Source organism: Anolis sagrei, chromosome 3 (genome assembly GCF_037176765.1).
Source record: "Anolis sagrei isolate rAnoSag1 chromosome 3, rAnoSag1.mat, whole genome shotgun sequence".
Taxonomy (NCBI): Eukaryota; Metazoa; Chordata; class Lepidosauria; order Squamata; family Dactyloidae; genus Anolis; species Anolis sagrei.
Window position 1 is genome coordinate 31,112,326 of NC_090023.1, and position 20,876 is coordinate 31,133,201.

At 40.1% G+C, this 20,876-nt stretch overlaps 1 protein-coding gene across 2 annotated transcripts in view; it reads right to left on the reverse strand.

The window, feature by feature from the left end:
- The window catches only part of LNX2 (ligand of numb-protein X 2), a 101,236-nt gene that overhangs the window by 22,925 nt on the left and 57,435 nt on the right, over positions 1 to 20,876 (reverse strand). The window lies entirely within an intron of this gene.

Sequence of the window (20,876 nt, forward strand, 5' to 3'; positions counted from 1 at the left end):
CTCCCATAATTGTAGTTCTACCATTACAACATGTTGGTTTATTGTTACGTATGAGCACTTATAGGGAGCCCTCGGTGGCACAGTGGGTTAAACCGCTGAGCTGCTGAACTTGCTGACCAAAATATCACCAGTTCAAATCTGGGGAGCAAGGTGAGCTCCCATTGTTAGCCCCAGCTTCTGCCAACCTAGCAGTTCAAAAACATGCAACAGGTACTGCTCTGCTGGGAAGGTAACAGCGCTCCATGAAGTCATGCCGGCCACATGACCTTGGAGGTGTCTACAGACAATGCTGGCTTTTCAGCTTAGAAATGGAGATGAGCACCATCCCCAGAGTTGGACACGACTGGACTTAATCTCAGGGGAAAATCTTTACCTTTACCTTATGAGCAATTATATGCTTCTTGGCTATGTGAGAACAAGGGGAAATGAGTGACCATTTAGGTTCCAAAGAAAAACAATTTGATTTGTTGATAGTACAAAATAAATGCTTCCATTGTAGAACAAACTTTACGTTGGTTTGAAGCTGGAGAAGGCACAGACGTAAGTACATAAAAGTTTGGCTCCATTCCTCTCTCGTTCAGTCTTTTTAAAAAATAAATAAATAGATACTTATTTTAGCTTTTATGCATATGAGAAGTTAGAGGCATATATCAAACGTTGATCCTTTTGCTAATCTCAATGACAAGCCATTAGCAATTACATTCTGTACGCACCACCCTAAATGTATATGGTTTTTGATGATGCCTATTGATTATGCTTACTTATTGCTCTGTCAGCATTTTAATGTAATTGGCTTGCAATGTGTTCTTTGATTGTTTTAAATTGCTTTGTTATTTTACCAATAGTCACCCTGGGCATATAATAGATGGAAAGGCAGGATAAAAAATTAGTTTAAGTAAAGAACAAACAAATATGGAAAGTTCAAATAATATCCTGTGAGCAAGCAAAGGTATAATACTGACCTGGTTTGAATGATCACTAAACTGTGGGATCTCAGATGACTATGCCTCATCATTGATTGACAAACCAACATTAGTGCTCCAGCAAAATCAAGTTGTTCTTTTTTAATTGTTCAAGCAATAGCACTTCTGCTATTGTAGTTCCTATGCATAGCAAGGATGGTATATCTGGTATAGGATGTGCAACCATTCATGAAAGCTATTCTATAACTTTGGTCCTCTCTAGGTATTTTGGACTTCAACTCCCAGAAATGCCAGTCAGCTTAGCAGCTGTTAAGCATTGTGGGAGCTGAAGTCCAAAACACCCAGAGGCCAAAAGGTTGGGAACCACGGCTATAACTAGTTCCTTGTGCCGAGTAACAGAAATTGCATCCCCCTTTCTGGTACATGTTCTGGAGTTAAGTATCTAGAGTGACACTTTTGACATGCCATTGGATACTGGGCCAGGAAATTAAACCAAAGTTCCCCAGTTTAGAAGCCGTGGGAAACTCTGGTTTCATACTGGCAAGGATCTTCTGTCTAAAATCATCATCTAACAGGAAGAAAGGGAAGAGAAAAGTAATGGCGAGCCAACATTCATTCATTTAACCCACTGCGCCACCAGGGGCTCCGGGATATAAGAATAAAGTTATAATAATTATATTATAAAGCTGGTCCTCTGGGCTTCCCCAACTGTCCACACAACTTCTTCATGATTCTATTGTTTGACGGCCTCTCAAATTTCATTCTAAAAGATGGATAGTCCTCTCCTAAAGCTTTGTTCTTGGCAGTAAAGAGTTCTACTGATTGCTTTGGTCCCTGCTTTTGTCCTCGGCCTAACCCACTGGAATGAGGTCCCTTTTCTGAAATTTTTGGAAAGAGGTGTGTTTCTTGTCCTTTATCCTATCTGGGGAAATCTTTCTCTCCTGTCCTTTTCTTAGCCAGGCAGCTCACTGGCCCAAGATGGCTATTAATGTGTGACCTGTGGTTAACAAAACCCCATACAAAAAGTCAATTTTCTTGTACTCCAGCACAATAATGATACACACTCGGTGTGCCGAACAATGAGCAAGTCACGTAGGCAAGGCTACTGTTATAAATAGGTTTTTATAATTAATAGCTGGCAACTGATCCTCTGGCTTTTTTTCTGCCTAATGAAGTAAAACATGCAATGTGATGAGATGGAGAGAAAGTTACTCTGATGATTAAAATGTCAGTCTCAGCCAAGTGGTTAGTCTTCACATGTTAATGAGGTTGCCTCCCCTGAATGTGTTCACTGGAGTTGCCATTAACAGTTGTCATTAACAAGACAAATATCATGGGAAGACTTAACAACAAGCAAGGCCTGGTAGGTCAATGGGAGAGTGCACACACTGCCTGCATAAGGAGACTTCATTCCTGGCACCAGCAATTAAAGAGAGAGAGAGGGAAGGAGAAATAGGAAGAGCTTAAAAAGGGAGCCAGTGTGATATAATCATTTAAAGATTGAGACTGGGACTTTGGAGGTCCATTTCTACTGAAATTCACTGTATAAACTTGGACCAGTTCCACTCTCTACCAAAATAGTTTCCCTTAGGATTGTTGTGAGTTCAGATAGAGGAGAGGCACGTAGGTATGTACAGCCAGCCCTCCGTATCCATAGATTCTGCACCTATGGATTCAATCATCCATGCCCTGAAAATATTCCAAAAAGAAATTAAAATACGCTGAGTTTGATTTTGCCACGTTATTACTCCATCATACATTGAGCTTCCAATGGTTTTGGTATTCATGGGGGTCCTGGAACCAATCCCCAATGGATACCAACTGTTGGGGAATCTGAGCTGTTAGGCTCAAAAATAACCCTCAGTTGGGGCAATTCCACCAAAATATAGCAAAGTACCGGGAGTAAACTCCTTAACCAGCAGAAACTTATGTGTACGGAGCAAGGGAAGGCTTCTAATCCTTAGGGTGGCTCAAGATTGCAGAGTCAGATCTTTGATACAATACTATTTATTGAAATAAAAAAGAAATACATTGTTGATAGAAAAGGTCTTGGAGCTAACTAGCTTGCTAAATCTCATCTTCTAAAGAAGGCAAAAGGTAAAAATATCCATGCACCTACATTTTGCCTAGAGCAGTGTTTCTCAGCCTTCCTAAAACCACGACCCCTTAATCCAGTTCCTCATATTGTGGTGACCCCCAACCATAACATTATTTTCATTACTATTTCATAACTGTAATTTTGCTGCTGTTGTGAATCGTAAATATCTGATATGCAGGATGCATTTTCATTCACTGGACCAAACTTGGCACAAATACCTGATCTGCCCAAATTTGAATACTGGTGAGGTTTGGGGGGGGGGGGATTGAGTTTGTCATTTGGGTTTTGTAGTTGCTGGGATTTATGATTCACCTACAATCAAAGAGCATTCTGAACCCCACCAATGATGAAACTGAACCAAACTTGGCACACAGAACTCCCATGACCAACAGAAAATACTGGAAGGGTTTGGTGGGCATTGACCTTGAGTTTAGGAGTTGTAGTTCACGAACACCCAGAGAGCACTATGGACCCAAGCAATGATGGATCTGGACCAAACTTGGCACAAATACGCAATATGCCCAAATGTGAACACTGGTGGAGTTTGGGGAAAATAGACCTTGACATTTGGGAGTTGCAGCTGCTGGGATTTATAGTTCGCCTACAATCAAAGAGCATTGTCAACCCCACCAACAACAGAATTGGGCCAAACTTCCCATACAGAGACCCCCCATGACCAACAGAAAATATTGTGTTATCTGATGGTCTTTGACGACTCCTCTGACATCTCCCTCATGACCCCCTCCCCGGGGTCCCGACCCCCAGGTTGAAAAACGCTGGCCTAGAGAGAGGCAAAATGTGCATCCTCACAGGGAGAAAAGAGAAGCAGCAGAAACTAAAATGGTAGAGACAGTTCCCTTACAGAAATTCCATTACTGCGTCATCGAAGGAGAAAGAGACAGTGGCTAGCAGTGAAAAGAAAAGACAAAGCTCTTTTGGGAAACATGCATAGGAGTGTGGGGGAAGGAATCTCTCAGCTTAGCCCTGTCTCTAGTCTAGCTACTCTTAGAGGACTAGAAACTTGATGTGCAGCAGTGGAACTCTCTTCCCTGGAGTGTGGTGGAGGTTCCACCATTGGAGGCTTTTAAACAGAGACTGAATGGCCATCTGTCGGGGGTGCTTTGAAAGCGATTTTCCTGCTTCTTGGCAGGGGGTTGGACTGGATGGCCCACATGGTCTCTTCCAACTCTATGATTCTATGACACAAAACCTTGTGTAGTCCAGGAATGAAACCCAACACAAACTAACAAATAAGAAATAAATTAAATTAAAAAGATTCTTTGGTAACTCACCTGAGATTTGGAGTCAGAGGCCCTTTTCAGTCAGGCTAGTCTTATTTCAGTGTAAAGTAATTTCTTAGAGCCAAGTCCAACCCAAGTATAGCTCGAAGCAAAGGATAAAGATGCTGTCTAACCACCCCCTGCCACATTCAGATGCCAACCTGACTGGCAGTCCTGTTCAACACTGGCAATGGATCTGGGTTTTTGGGTTGCTGTGAGTTTCCCAGGCTGTATGGCTATGACCCAGAAGCATTCTCTTGGGGTCTTCTTCCATTGAACCAGTTTAGGAGGCAGGTGACTTTGGGTATGTACTGTATGAGTCCCCTGCAGGCTGAGAGGGGCAGTATATAAATGTAGCAAAATTAATAAAATAAATAAATATGGATTATGTCAGCAATTAATGAAATTGACTTGTACTTCTAGGATACCACAGTTCTTGGGGAATTCAGATTCCTTCGTTGCCATGATTTTTTAAAGAAAAGAAATTGTTTCTAGGATGCATTTCAGAGTAGTGTGATGTACAAACCAGCACTAGTGACACAGTGATATACAAATCAGCCATATCAACTCCTCTGTAAACCACCTTGAGTCGCCTGCGGGCTGAGTAGGGCGGTATACAAATATAGTAAATAAATAAAAAAATATTTTTTCCAAGAATTTATAGTAGCATAGTGAGTTAAACTGCTGAGCTGCTGAACTTGCTGACCAAAAGGTTGGCAGTTCGAATCCGGGGAGCTGGGTGAGCTCCCGCTGTTGGCCCCAGCTTCTGTCAACTTAGCTGATTGAAAACATGCAAATGTGAGTAGATCAATAGGTACCACTTCGGTGGGAAGATAACTGCATTCCATCAAGTCATGCCGGCTACATGACCATGGAGGTGTCTATGGACAATGCTGGCTCTTCGGCTTAGAAATTGAGATGAGGACTACCACCCAGAGTCAGATACGACTAGACTTAATGTCAAGGAGAAGCCTTTACCTTTACTTATGAAAACTTGCTTATGTAGGAAAATGAAAGTAAAGTATTTTAAAAATAAACAAACAGTGGCACCTGATATCCAGTACTTGCACAAAATGGAGTTCCACTGCATCTATCATCAAGTTCATCCAAGAATCAGATGCATAAAGGTTGCTTTATAGAGTATGCCTGCCATCAGTGAAACCACTTAATCCAAAGCAATTCCATTGAAATCAATGGAATGTAAGTGGTTTGGGGATTGTTCCTATAAGTAGAGGGCAGATGGAGTGGAAGTGGGGATCGATAACATTTTGAAACCTAAAAAAGAACATTTCCCAGCTAAGATGCAAAGCTATGCAATTTATATGGCTCTTAAACATTCCAGAATGTCACAGTGAGAGCATATTGTCAGATTACAGATTTCAGTAGCAGAGTGACAGAAGATAGCAGTTGCACTATAACTGCTTAGCAAACACATCTAAAGGCCAAATGCAAAAATATTTTTAAGGCATAAATTTGGAAAGACAAATACTTGTAGTGTTGCTTCATAGCGGGTCAATAAAGATACTGTTGGAGCATGTAAAAATCAGTTGGTGAGTGCAAAATGCAAAGCACGAAGCTGATTGGTTGGGCTATGCCCAAGAAGCTAGCTGAGCCTGGGAGTTTTGGCAACAGTTAAATGCCTAGGTTTTCTGTGCCAATACAGTTTTGTATTTCTGCTTCTTGGCTGCTGGAAGGAGATCCTTCACATGGACAACTAAGGACCATTTTGAATCTCTCTAAAAGGACATTGTGGGAGTCAATGCAATTGTTCACATGACTGAATATATCTTGCTCTGCATAACAAAGAGTAAACACCACATTTTTTACTGATCATCTGTGTGGCATATCTTTTCTCTGGTAAAGACATGAACTATGTGTGCTTTTCATTCCTCCATAGATACCACTCTTCTGAAAACTTTGTTCCCTAGAATCATAGCATCATAGAGTTGGAAGAGACCTCATGGGCCATCCAGTCCAACCCCCTGCCAAGAAGCAGGAAAATCACATTCAAAGCACCCCTGACAGATAGCCATCCAGCCTCTGTTTAAAAGCCTCCAAAGAAGAAGACTCCACCACAGTGAAAGGTTTGCTGAGTATGTTTCCTGACTCAAACCCAGACACTTTAGATCTCTGTTGTTGTTCTGGAAATTTGCCACGCTTGATATTTGAACTTTGGTTCATATCCCAAACATTTTTATTCAAGCTGGGGGTAAATCTTCAAACGTGTGAGGTTTTAAAAATTGCTTTTGATAAATTTTGCAAACCACTTGATATGAAACAAGCTTAAAGGACTATATGTCTACCATGTGGCAAATGTTTATTACATTCAACTCATAAATTAAATCACTAACATCAAGGCAGGCAATGCAGAAATAATTTTCTAATACCTCAATAATTCAAGGAAGGCAGAATGATAGTTTAATGATTTACCATCAGTCATTATTTTCTAATGGTTTAAAACAAATCTTTTTAGAATATAATAACATACTATCAATATTGTTGCCTGAAAAAGTCGACAAAGATTTTATTTGGAACTAAAGTACAAACCAATGAAAGCACCAAATAAGACAGTAGAATCAAAGTAATAAGCTGATGTGCACAGATTTAAGGAGTGAGTGAGTAGTTTCCATACACAGTTTATATGCTGATAATGATTAATTTTGGCTTCTCTTTAAAGTCACTCCTCTCAAAGAGATAACATGGCTGGTGGAAACATCTCTTTGCACAATTGTGTGAGTTTAGCATACATAAGAGAAAGGGAACTGTGATATTAACCCTTGAATGATATTTATTGTTTGGCTTTCCAGCATCCGTGTCTGGAAATGACATTTCCTTTTCACCTATCAGCTGTTTCAAGCAGGAAATCATATGTGCATTAAATACTTTTAGAAGAATTTGGAGGACACTCAAAAGTGGAGCTGGCTGACGACATGTTTCCGCAACTGAACATATCTGCTAAACACCTGAACAATTGGTGGAAAAGTCAGAGGTGAGGGAAAGTCTAAAAGTGTTTTTAGCTATGTTTAATGTCTCCGAACAGGTTGTTTGTTTTCCCCTCTGGTCTGGACACTCCAAGCCATATCTGTTATGCTTCTGGGATAAAAAAGGCAAAAGCTTTCCCTCAGGGCCCTTCCAGACAGGCCCTATATCCCAAGATCTGATCCCATGTTTTCTGTCTATCACAGATTATCTGGCAGGACAGACTCAGCAGACTCATATAATCCAGTTTAAAGCAGAAAACCTGGGATCAAACCCTCAATTTGGCTGCAGAAGGTTTCAGGCAGCATTGTTTCCTAGCCCAACATTTCTCAACCTGGGGTTCTGCACCACTTTGGGGGGGGGGGTCGTAAGGGGGCGTCAGACTGGTTGCCAAAGACAAACAGAAAGCACACTATTTTCTGTTGGCCGTTTGGGTTCTGTGTGAGAAGTTTGGCCCAGTTCTAATTTTGGTGGGGTTCAGAATGCTCTTTAATTATAGGTAAACTATAAATCCCAGCAAATACAACCTCCAAATGTCAAGGTCTATTTTCCCCAAACTCCACCAGTGTTTACATTTGAGCATATTGAGTATCCATGCCAAGTTTCGTCCAGATCCATCATTGAGTCCACAGTGCTCTCTGGATGTAGGTGAACTACAACTCCAAAACTCAAGGTCAGTGCTCACCAAACCCTTCCAGTATTTTCTGTTGGTCATGTGAGTTCTGTGTGCCAAGTTTAGTTCAATTCCATTGTTGGGGGAATTCAGAATGCTCTTTGATTGTAGGTTAGCTATAAATCCAGCAACTACAACTCTCAAATGACAAAATCAATCCCCCGCCCAACCCCACCACTATTGAAATTTCGGCATATCGGTATTTGTGCCAAATTTGATCCAGTGAATGAAAATACATCCTGCATATCAGATATTTACATTACAATTCATAACAGTAGCAAAATTACAGTTATGAAGTAGCAATGAAAATAATTCTATGTTTGAGGGTCACCACAACATGAGTAACTGTATTACAGGGTCGCAGCACTAGGTAGGTTGATAAACACTGTCCTAGACCTACCTGAAAATCCTTGGCATTGACAAGGAATGGTCAAATCACAATATTTAACCATGCTCTGGAAGGCTTTTGGCCTGAACAGTGGGGTATAAATATTCTAAACAAATTAGGAAGTAAGCATCTTGTTCAGTTCTGAAATTAGATGAGATTAGAGTGAATACCCAAGATCTCCAAGTGGGGCTAAGAAAGTAACCCTGGAGGACTTTTGTGAATAGACTGATTCAGAATAAAGTAATTTCTGAATTTCTGCAGATTACTATCCCTCAGTGTTGCCTATCTGCTGGGTTACTGTGAAGAAGGAAGGGAGATTTAAAGATCATGCTGCCTGAGCTCATTCACAGATGGTTAGGCTAAAATTAATTTAATTACATAAGAAAACAAACCAAATAGACTAATTCCTAAATCTTAATCTGGACGGGAACATTTCAGACCATAAACTGGGTGATTAAAATGAAGAGATTCTTCACATGTGAAAATTCCCAGCACATAGAAAACAGAAAGAACAGAGTGCAATTCTTCTTACTACTTCATCATACTAGAGAATGAAACCACGTTAAATCTGGTTTCTGCCTCCTGCAGAATTCTGGAGTTTGTAGTTTAGTGAGGCTGCTAAATGCTTACTAAATGCTCGGTTGATTTAAAGTGGATTCATTCTCTAGTGTGATGAGGTTCTATGATATCTAATTTTCTACATGCAATGAATTTTTTGGTACCAGGATGGATTCAGTCAGGCATAAAGTTTGCTCTCTTATCTGCTGCTTGTGAGAATCGTCAGCCACTCTTCCTTACATCACATTTTACATCAGCCACAACACAATGATGGTAACAGATTTATCAGCATTATGGAAAGAGTAATAGCAAAGAGAAGAAAACAAACATCAAGAAAAACAGGAAAAAGTGATACAACGGTATTTGTCAAAACATGTAATTCACTTGGAAATAAACCCCTTGGAATTTCAGAATGACGACCAAATAACAGGTGATGCCCTTGTCTCTCCTTTAAAATTACAGATCATTGAGTAACAGACCACAAATTGGCTAGCCATGTGCCTAAGAAGGATTTTCAGTGTATTTTTCATTTAAACTTGGGGGCAGAAAGCATTCTGTGTCTCATGATAACACTGAGAATCTTGATTTTTGCCTATAAATCTTCATTGAATAGGCACTTTACTATACAGCAGTTGTTCCCAACCTTTTTTTCTCTCTGGATTTTTCTAGATGCCCATCATTTCTGTCCAATAACTTGGGTAGGCCTGATAGGAATTATACTGAAATTGGCATACATCAACTGAAAAACTTAACAACTTAACATCAACTTAACAACTGAAATGAATACTTTCAGAATTTTTTTAAAAAGCAACAGTGTGTAATTCATAATGACATGGGTTGCTAATAGGATGGGAAAACAACGTTGAAAAACTCTCTTGTCAAAATCCAGTTCTTTGTAAATCCCAAATAATCCAATGGTTAATCCCAGCTAGAATACACCCATTGAATTAATAGGAATTTAGTAAATTAAGACTTATGTAAACGCCATTAATTCCATGCGTATATTCTAGATGGAGTAATAATTGGATTTAGATTTACAAAACGACCTGTGCAGGTCATTGAAAGGTTTCTGGGTGGGGGCTGGGAGAATAATGCAATTGAAGTGACAGAATGGCTGTAAACTGCATGCTAAAAGACAGGAAGGATCACACACTCAAGTCAATAGGAAATGAAAACAAATAGGAATAATGAAAACAAATGACATAGATTTACCCATTTCTAAATATTTATAAACAAATGAAGAAAACTTTTAATAATAATAACTAAATTAAGAAAACAAAGTTTGTTGTGTATCCAAATTCTAGACAAGTGCCATAATAAATTGCTTGGAATAACTAAGAAACTTTCTCTGAGCTTTGTCATGTTCTCCATTTTGAACATGGAAAATTTATAATTTGATCAACTAATCCCAAATATGACAATTGGTGACGACTGATAGCAATAAATATATTACCTGACCACAAATCAGACGGAAACCATCAGCAGGGTTCACATTTAAGTCTAATTATATCTTGGCTACTCAGCAGATGCTCAGCCCATCTTAGAATTTCAAAAAAAGATAGAGTTTGACATGGGGTCCCAGCCACCTGTCTTAACTAGCCAGTGATAAAGCTAGATAATTAGAGACGATAAAAATTGTTTCAAATTTGGTCTTGTCATATTTTTTTTCATGACAAACATCTGGTGCTATAAAGCAGAAGCACTGCTCCATGCCCGTTTCTGATGACTTCATCTTCCATCAAACATGGCCTGTCTCAGTAGGTATCTGACACTATACATAAAATGCATTGATGGGGATGGGATAATGACAAATAATTATGGAAAACCATAAACAACTCATTTACATATATACTGTTGTTTTGAGTTCTCCTCCTCTTCTCTTTTAAAAGCACATTCTATCATATTCTTTCTGTTTTTGGAAGGCATCCATATGTGACCAAGGCAGCATATGTGACTCTGCTCCTCCCTACTTAACTACATAAAAATCTATGAAGTAGGCTGGGCCAAGGAAGTAACTAGCCCAGGACCATCCACTGGCTTTTGTGGCTTGGTGTGGGCCTGGATCTTCTTAAATCTACTCCAAAACAACATTGTCTCATTCATATATACATAAACAAAAGTATTGTCGAAGGCTTTCATGGCCGGAATCACTGGGTTGTTGTAGGTTTTTTCGGGCTGTATGGCCATGTTTTGGAAGCATTCTCTCCTGACGTTTTGCCTGCATCTATGGCAAGCATCCTCAGAGGTTGTGAGGTCTGTTGGAACTAGGAAAACTGGGTTTATATATCTGTGGAATGACCAGGGTGGGACAAAGAATCCTTGTCTGTTGGAGCTAGGTGTGAATGTTTCAACTGACCACCTTGATTAGATTTAAAAGAGATTTAAAGATGGACTCAAAGCCAAACTCAAACTCTGGCATAGACACTGAGAACTGTGAAGCCCTGGCCCTTGAGTGCTCCAGCTGGAGGTCAGCTGTGACCAGCAGTGCTGTAGAATTTGAAGAGGCACAAATGGAGGGCGAAAAGAGAGAAACGTGCCAAGAGGAAGGCGCATCAAGCCAACACCGACCAGGACCACCTTCCACCTGGAAACCAATGCCCTCACTGCGGGAGAAAATGCAGATCAAGAATAGGGCTCCACAGTCACCTATGGACCCACCACACAGTACACACTGACCCTGGAGGACGATCCTACTCGGACAACGAGGGATCACTTAAGTAAGTAAGTCACTGGTGGTCTCCCACTTAAGAACAATATCGATGTGGGATACATTCCAAGATCTCAATGGACACCTGAAACCACAGATGATAGTGACCCCTATATTTTTATTACACTTGGACTTGATTCATAATATAGAACCCAACTGGGTGATCTAGAGAGGCCCACAAATTCTTTCGGAGTGGGGTTGAATATTACTAATGGTCATAGTTCTTCCTAATATTTAGGTAGAATCTCTTTTCCTGCAGTTTGAATCCATTGCTATGTCTCCTAGACTATAGAGCAGCAGAATGGAAGCTTGCTCCAACCTCAATAGCTCTGCCTTAGGATTGGCATAAATTGGAAATGACTTGAAAGCACACAACAGCAATGGAGTCACTAGAGCTCTATGGTTGAGAATTCTAAACACCTCACGAAACTGCAAGAGTTCATTGCAAATAGCATAGAATATGGCACTAAAACTGAAGAGAATGGAAAGAAAATCCAGGGATCAGGGAAATTTCAAGGTATATAATTGCAGGGGTGAAAAAAATATGGATTACAGAATACGCACAGCTCTAAGACTATTTTTGAAGCTCTCAGGGGTCTTCAAACAAATACACCTTTTTAGCAGCAGTGATGTTGGGAGGGTTTTTGTGTGTGCTTTTCTCAACATCAAAAATGGGAAGGAATAGTGATGTCTGTGGCATCTCCAAGGTTTCCACGGGATGCCAATGCACCCAAAGTTGCCCACCCGTTTGACAGGGTGGAACTGAACTCCCCAAGGATTCAGTCTACTTATGTACATATATGTAGATACAGTTATTCCAAAATCTAAAAAAAAACAAAGCAAAATTCAAAGCACATCTGGTCCCAAGCATTTCAGATATGGGATGATCAACCTGTACTATGTAAAGTTTGTGGCTACTGCACCACTATGAGCATCATATTTTGGAAATTCTGGAAACTAATCTGTATTAAAGACTCTCACGCCAATCTTCCTAAAGACGTCACTTCTTTAGAAATTATGCTACATTTTCCTGTAGGACTGGGTATAAACAACTAATATATAACACTGTCACAGGAAAGATGCTGACAGCAGGAAACAGCCAGTGCTGTTAGGCTGCCAAAAGAGAATGCTAAGATTAGAGCACTGTTAAGTTTACAACTGAGAGAAGGGAAATCAGGCATATTTGGCAGCAGACTTTCCCCCTTGCTTCCAAATGTGTCCGATCCCTAGGATAGCAAACTGATTTTCCAATGATGAGGAAAGTGGTTTCTTCATTACAGAAACTCTAATTTGATCAAAAATTTGTCCAGCCTGTATATTGCAATTTTTGTTACAATGTTTGAAAATTTGATTATTTGCCAACCTGTACGACATACAAACTGGCTAGGTAGCAAGTTAATTGAAGGATATATTCCATCACTATGAACTGGCTCATACTTTGGAAGCCCAGATTGAAGACCAGCTGTTAAGATTAGATTATAGTTAATAGGCTGGTGGACACAAAAGTCAGGGCCTTTTAAATGATCATCTCTGGATCCTTGGGGCAGTTTCATTCTTAAAACTGTAAATGGATAGACTCACAGCACTGCAGGATGACATGAGTGTTATGGATCCATCTATCTCCACAGATGGACTCATATCTGGACACTTCTCTTCCCTCCTTCACTCTTCATTGGCTGGTAAATAGGCATGTGAGTGTATCTTCCTGGATCATCCCATGAGCCTCCCATCCTCTGTAGCCTTTGTTGTACAGGGTGAAGATATAAGATCTATAAGATTGCTAGGTAGATTTTCCCCTGATATCAAGTCCAGTCATGTCTGACTCTGGGGTTTGGTGCTTATCTCAATTTCTAAGCCGAAGAGCCGGCGTCCGTAGATGCCTCCAAAGTCATGTGGCCAGCATGACTGGATGGCGTGAATGGCCAAATGAAGGGCAAAGCAACTTCAAAGCAGATTGGAGAGTGCAAGATAAAAACTCCCACATTTCTTTCTAGTGGAACTTTTATGTGATGCTTTCTTGCTCCAGCATGTGTTTACTTTCATAAAATACAAGAGCCTGTCCTACATTCGTCTTGGCAACTCTACAAAATAACCATGTGCTTTTATGAGAGGGAAAAGAAATCTGGTGTGGCACCTTGTGTAACCGAAAAACAGAGTGGTTCTTACTCCATCCTCTACCTTACTCCAATTCCCAACAGCCTTATGGGGAGTTGTTTCTTGAATGCAAGATAATCCACTTAAGCAGAAAAAATGAAATGCAAAGATACAGAATGGGGGACGCCTGGCCTAAGAGCAGTACATGTGAAAAAAGATCTTGGAGTCCTTGTGGACAAAAAGTTAAACATGAGCAAACAATGTGATGCGGTGGCAAAAAAAGCCAATGGGATTTTGACCTGCATCAATAGGAGTACAGCGTCTAGATTCAAGGAAGTCATGCTATCTTGCCTTGGTTAGACCACACTTGGAATATTGTGTCCAATTCTGGGCACCACAACTGAAGGGAGATGTTGACAAGCTAGAATGTGTCCTGAGGAGGGCAACTAAAATGATCAAGGGTCTGGAGAACAAGAACCATGAGGAGCGGGTTAAAGAGCTGGGCATGTTTAGCCTGAAGAAGAGAAGGCTAAGAGGACACATAATAGCCATGTGTATAATATGTGAGAGGAAGTCATAGGGAGGAGGGAGCAAGCTTGTTTTCTGCTGCCCTGGAGACTAGGACGCAGAACAATGGCTTCAAACTATAGGAAAGGAGATTCCATTTGAACATGAGGAAGAACTTTCTGACTGTGAGAGCTGTTCATCATCATCCGGGGAGTGTGGTGGAGGCTTCTTCTTTGGAGGCTTTTAAACAGAGGCTGGATGGCCATCTGTCAGGGGTGCTTTGAATGAGATTTTCCTGGTTCTTGGCAGGGGGTTGGACTGGATGGCCCATGAGGTCTCTTCCAACTCTAGGATTCTATGAATAACAAGTTCTCTGTTTTTGAGGAACACTTATGTTTAATTGGAACAAGATGGTTAGTGATTGGATAGAAAATAGAGATAGGGGCGGGCAGTGGGGGAACAGAAGGTGGATTACTTCAGTTTTATGAACAGATAATATTAAGGCGGAATTAAATACATCCCTGAAACCCGCACTCCATATTTCCGCTGCTTTGGGTTTCCATGGTAACAAGAAGCTTCAGGCTTTAATTACAGCAGTGATTTTAAAGAAGAGTGCCAACTCCTCTCACTCGCTTTCTTTCAAGGACACCTCTCCTTACGTTCTCTTACCAAAGCCTAATATTAGGTCCTAGAAATAAATATGTGCCATACTCTGTGTACTCTAAAGAGAGAGAGGGATGAAAACTGGTCTCTCTCAAGATATATTCTACAATCTATTTATAGAGAGATAGTTCTGGGAACAATGTGCATCTCATATTTATATTTTCTGTGTTGGTTGTGAGTGAGCATCAAAGATATATGTGTGATACATCAGTACAAACACTGCCCGGTCTGATTTTGAGCAAACGAAGCTGCAAATAAGAGTTAGAAACCAGAGTGTTGCAGAATGAAACTGGGGAAAGTTGCTTTGTTTGACCATAGTTTCCAGCTGTTGATAGTCAGCATGATGTTCACTGTAAGACTTATACTTCAAAAAAGTAACTTTTCTAAGCTCTGAGCCTCCCAGGATGCTGAATTGCGATAGACAAATTCCTCTTTGTATTGTTGAAGGCTTTCATGGCTGGAATCACTGGGGTGTTGTAGGTTTTTCTGGCTATATGGCCTCTGAGGATGCTTGCCATAGATGCAGGCGAAACGCCAGGAGAGAATGCTTCTAGAACATGGCCATATAGCCCAAAAACATACAACAACCCAGGAATTCTTCTTTCTTTACTTTTCAACTTGATTTTTACGATATTCCAAGAACTGGAACAAATTATTTAATACCTACTCAGCTTAGACTCTTTTTGAACACAGATAAAAGAAAAAGCAACTGTATTATATAAATGATCTCCCTGGATCACCCCACGAGCCTCCCTTCCTCTATGTATCACTACAATCCTTGTTGTATGTAGACATAATTGCCAATATTAGTGGTTCTCAACCTTCCTAATGCCACGACCCCTTAATATAGTTCCTCATGTTGTGGTAACACCCAACCATAAAATTATTTTCATTGCTACTTCATAACTGTAATGTTGCTACTGTTATCAATTGTAATGTAAATATCTGATATGCAGGATGCATTTTCATTCACTGGACCAAATTTGGCACAAATACCCGATAAACTCAAATTTGAATACTGGTGGGGTCAGGGGTGGGGTGGGGGAATTGATTTTGTCACTTGGGTCTTGTAGTTGTTGGGATAATCTACAATCAAAGAGCATTCTGAACTCCACCAACGATGAAATTGAACCAAACTTGGCACACAGAACCCCCATGACCAACAGAAAATACTGTGTTTTCTGATGGTCTTTGGTGACCCCTCTGACACCCCCTCCCCAGATGTCCCAACCCCCAGGTTGAGAAATGCTGGTCTATATGGTTATCATAAGTCAGGAATTATTTGAAAACACATAGTAATATCACCCAGGCCTTTCCTGTGTTCACCTTTAGATGTTGTGTAACAAATAAAAAAAGGAGAACTGAAGCTGATGCTGATACAGGAGACTCAGTCTAGGATTCTCACTTTGAAAATAAGTGAAAAGCACCTGGTTTGTGGTGGTGTTTTGACTAACATTGTCCCACTTGCCAAAATTAACACTGCTGAAGCAAGCAGGCATATCAAAGGCGTTAAACTCACTGGCAGATCAGAGCAAAGTTCCTGTCATATACTTTCACAATGCTGAAAATGCATCACGCTGGTAATATGACACACAAGATTGTACAAGAGAAAGTGCCGGGAATGATGGGAGACAAGCATTGATAAAACTGCTTAAGTTCAAGTGGAAGTCTAATAGTCTCTTTACAGAATCTATTGCCAGTAGTAAAATCATCACAAACAAAAAGTATAGTTGAATTGTGAACCTTAAATCAAGATGGAAAAATGCTTCTTACATGTCTATGGCATTAAGATAATATATTCAACTCAAAGTAAAATGTCTGAGTAGTAAACCACAGCTACATATCTCCATTCTAAAGTTCTGAATTTCAGCAAAAGTTGGTGGATCAAACTAATCTGTCTCAGCCAGATTGGAATAGATGGCTTTGAGCAGGCAGGGTAAATCTGATAATACAGAGGGTTTCCAGACAAAGTCATCCCTTCTGCATTCATGGATTCAATCATCCACAACATGAAAATGGTTTTCTAAAAAATCTGAAAATCAAACCTTGATTTTGTCATTGTATATAAAGCAATTTGAACATCCACATATTTTTGTATCCATGGAACCAAGGGCCCACTGTATAGTTTAAATAATTTTGTGTTTTATCATGTCCTGCTATCTCTGTTTTTTGAATGGTTCGTTTCAGATTGTTTTGATGATAAGGCAAAAATACTTCCTCATTGTTCCAACTCTATTATTAATCTAATTGATTTATTGTCGAAGGCTTTCATGGCTGGAATCACTAGGTTCTTGTGGGTTTTTTCGGGCTATAGAGCCATGTTCTAGAGGCATTTCTCCTGACGTTTCGCCTGCATCTATGGCAAGCATCCTCAGAGGTAGTGAGGTCTGTTGGAATTAGGACAAGGGTTTAAATAATCTAATTGATTATTTAATATTTTTATTTAAAATATTTGTCTACTACTTCTAATAGCAAGATTTTCCTTCAATCAGGCTAGCAAGGTTTACCACAAAAGCTTTTAGCTCTCCTTCTTGACCAGACATGAGCAAACTTTGGCCCTCCAGGTGTTTTGGACTCCAACTCCCACACTTCCTAACAACCTACTGGCTGTTGAAATCCAAAACACCTGGAGGGCCGAAGTTTGCCCATAGACTAATATGGAAATTTACGGTTAGTTGGATTACTTAAAATGGACAACAAAGTCGAGTTATTTACGTGGATTTCCTTATAAGCTTGTCTCAGGTATATTTATTTCTTTATTTAATTTCTTGTCTATCTTTCAACATGGGATTTCCAAAAGCAACCAATGTAGTAATGTTGCTGAAGCAAAGCAATAATTGTCCAATGTAAATCATTCTGCATAAATATCTAAGTTTCTGCGTCATAGACTTTTACATATCAACATGGCAAAATACACAGAACAAACAATGAAAATACACAATAGAAGCACTCGAAATAAATAAATAAAATAATTTTCGTCAATGGGGACATCTGCTCCTGGGCTTTGTTACTCTGCTGCTGAGTACGCATGGCCAGTGTGGAACACATCTCACCAAGCTAAACAAGTGGATGTAGCTCTTAATGAGACATGCTGCACTATCACAGGATGTCTATGCCCTACACCACTGGAGAAATTATACTGTTTAGTTGGTATTGCACCACCTGACATCCACCGGGAAATAGCAGCCAATAATGAAAGGACCAAGTCAGTGACATCTCCAGCCCATCCCCTGTTCAGGTATCAGCCAGCACACCATCACCTTAAATCAAGAAATAGTTTTCTAAGATCTACAGAGATACTCGTAGGAACATCTCAGCCAGTGAGAGTCCAAAAGTGACAGGCTAAAACCCAGAACTTCAAGCAATGGCTGATACCAAATGAGAGACACCCTCTTGGGCACACAGAAGACTGGGTGACTTGGAAGGCACTGAACAGACTGCACTCTAGCACCACAAGATGCAAGCCAACCTTAAGAAATGGGGTCACAAAGTGGCGTTCACAACATTTGAGTGTGGAGAAGAGCAAATGACAGACCACCTATTACAATGCAACCTGAGCCCTGCTACATGCACAATGGAGGACCTTCTTACAGCAACATCAGAAGTACTTCAAGTGGCCAGCTACTGGTCAAACGACATTTAGTATAATGCCAAGTTTTTAAAATCTGTGTTTGTTTGTTTGGTTTTTTTTAAAAAAAACAAACACCATTACAACTGTTCCCTCGGTTCACTTCTGATACGATAAATAAACCACTGGGTATCTAAAAATGTACTCTTTTTTGTCACATTGCATGCCTGTTACTCACCTTACAACAGAAAATAAAATAAAAGCACATACCTTATTCTATGTGTGCACCAATCCAGCTGAACTAATTGTTTTTAAACAGCTGCAATGTAATCTTTAAATATAAAACAAGGTCTTCTATATTCTCAAACTCAGCTAGTAAGATCTCTTATACACGAAGAAAATGTCCCCACCCACATATTACCAGAATACTTGGATGGGCAGAATTTTCTTCTTGCAGTCATTTAATTAAGGGAAAAGGAATAATTAGCCAACCTGATTTCTTCTCACTGACCCAGTGACTCTGAGGAGGCAGGATAGTAAAAAAAAAATTGCTTGCACTGGACTTTGTTTGTATGAAAGGCCACTGGACACTCTTTGGGATCACAAAGTCTAATGCGGTCAGTCAAGCCCTTTGCATTTACATAAATGTGCCTGCTTCCAAAGATCTGACAGAAGAAAGTTTTGTTAATCATTACTGAAATTACAGCAGCAATCCTTTGTACTGTTAATATCTACCTTTCAGAATAGAAGACCTTTCTAAAACAATTGGTTTAATTCATTCATATAGTTATTCAATGGTATCACTTATTTACAACATTTTTATCCTGTCTTTCCAAAATCTCATCTGATTCACTTAGCCTGGAAACGAGAGGGCACCATGTGCCATGCTTTGAACTTGCCATTTCGTCAGAGAACCATTACAGTCTCTCAAAGGAAACTTTTTAGGGGTGAATGGAATGAAGCACCTAAACCAGCCCTATGGCCGTTTTAAAATAAGTGAGACAAAAAACCCAAATTGGCCATATAAGCACTGTCACAGGCGAAGTACAAGAGGGATCAAGTTATTCCATGACACATGTCACAGCAATGGACACAGACAGTTTGTGGTCTCTTTCATACTACACAGAACCACTGAAAATATCTAAATGTTTAAGTTGAGGGCACATTTTGGGTCCAAAACTATGAATTTTGTCCAGACTTGTTGATAAGTCGAGGCTCGTTCTGCAGAGAGAGGGCAAAGCACTAATGCCACCTGTTAGGGATAGGGAAAAGCAGCGCTGCTCAACATCTTCTCCATGCATTTGTGTGGCATTGAGAATTTTCTGCCAGAGAGGTCCATTGCTTCACCAAATTACAAATTCCAGGATTCCATAGGATGCAGCAATAGTGATTAAGGTAGTATCAAAGTGCTATTAGTTGTGCAATATGGAAGAGACCTGAGGACTATCAGGTAGAGGCAGGCTCACAGTTCTTCCTTCTGCACTTTTTTGGGCTGTTTCCAACTGGTTATGACGAAAGCTAGGCATGTCATGCTACCAGTCCTGGGACTTTCAAACTAGCTACTGCTTTAGGTGTAATGAAGGGGGGTACCCCATCTCCATGAGCAAAGTAATAGAAGCCAGTCCCACTAGTTTCTGTACTGGGGACAAGGGGGTATATATGCCGTCTTGCCCTTTGCAGCTGCATGCTGGTTGCTTGCTTTACAACAGAAGATCTGGTGCCATCATTAACAATGAGGGGGTCCTAAATCCTTCCATGATATCCTAGGTCTCTTCTATAAATTTCTAGTTGAAATATCTAGTCCTTTTATTTATTAAAATATAGGGATAAAAATATAGGCAGAGAACTCTAATACAGGTCAAGCATCCCTTATCCGAAATTCTGAAATCCAAAATCCTTCAAAATTGTCTAACTTGGGTGATTGAGACAGTGATGCCTTTGCCTTCTCTTGGTTCAATGTACATAAACTTTGGATGTTTGGGAGCTACCATCCAAGAGATCCTCAAGGGCACTAAATTATCTGTTTCTGTGCCTCACCATCTGTCTCTTGTTTTAGATGTAACAGATTGTGATAAGTGTTTCTACAGCTTTGGAGATCTCATATCTCTATATCAAACAGGATTTGCTTGCTGTGAGCCCAGCTTCCACTACTTTCTACCTCTTCTCATTTATGTGTAGCAAAACAGAGTGGCTCATTTTCCGAAAGATCTCCTTCCCATCATTTCCAACACCTCACTTCACAACTGAAGCAAACAGAAACATGAAAAACGGTAACTGACTCAGGTGTGATTTCAGTAGGGTTTGGTTTATTTGCATTGGAATGTCTTTGCAGTTACTCCTGTGGATGTGATTCATGTGAAAATGTTATGCAGGTATTGGTCGCTCACATACATTTCCCAGGAGTGCTTTGAAAGCAACATGTGGGTATATTGATGTTC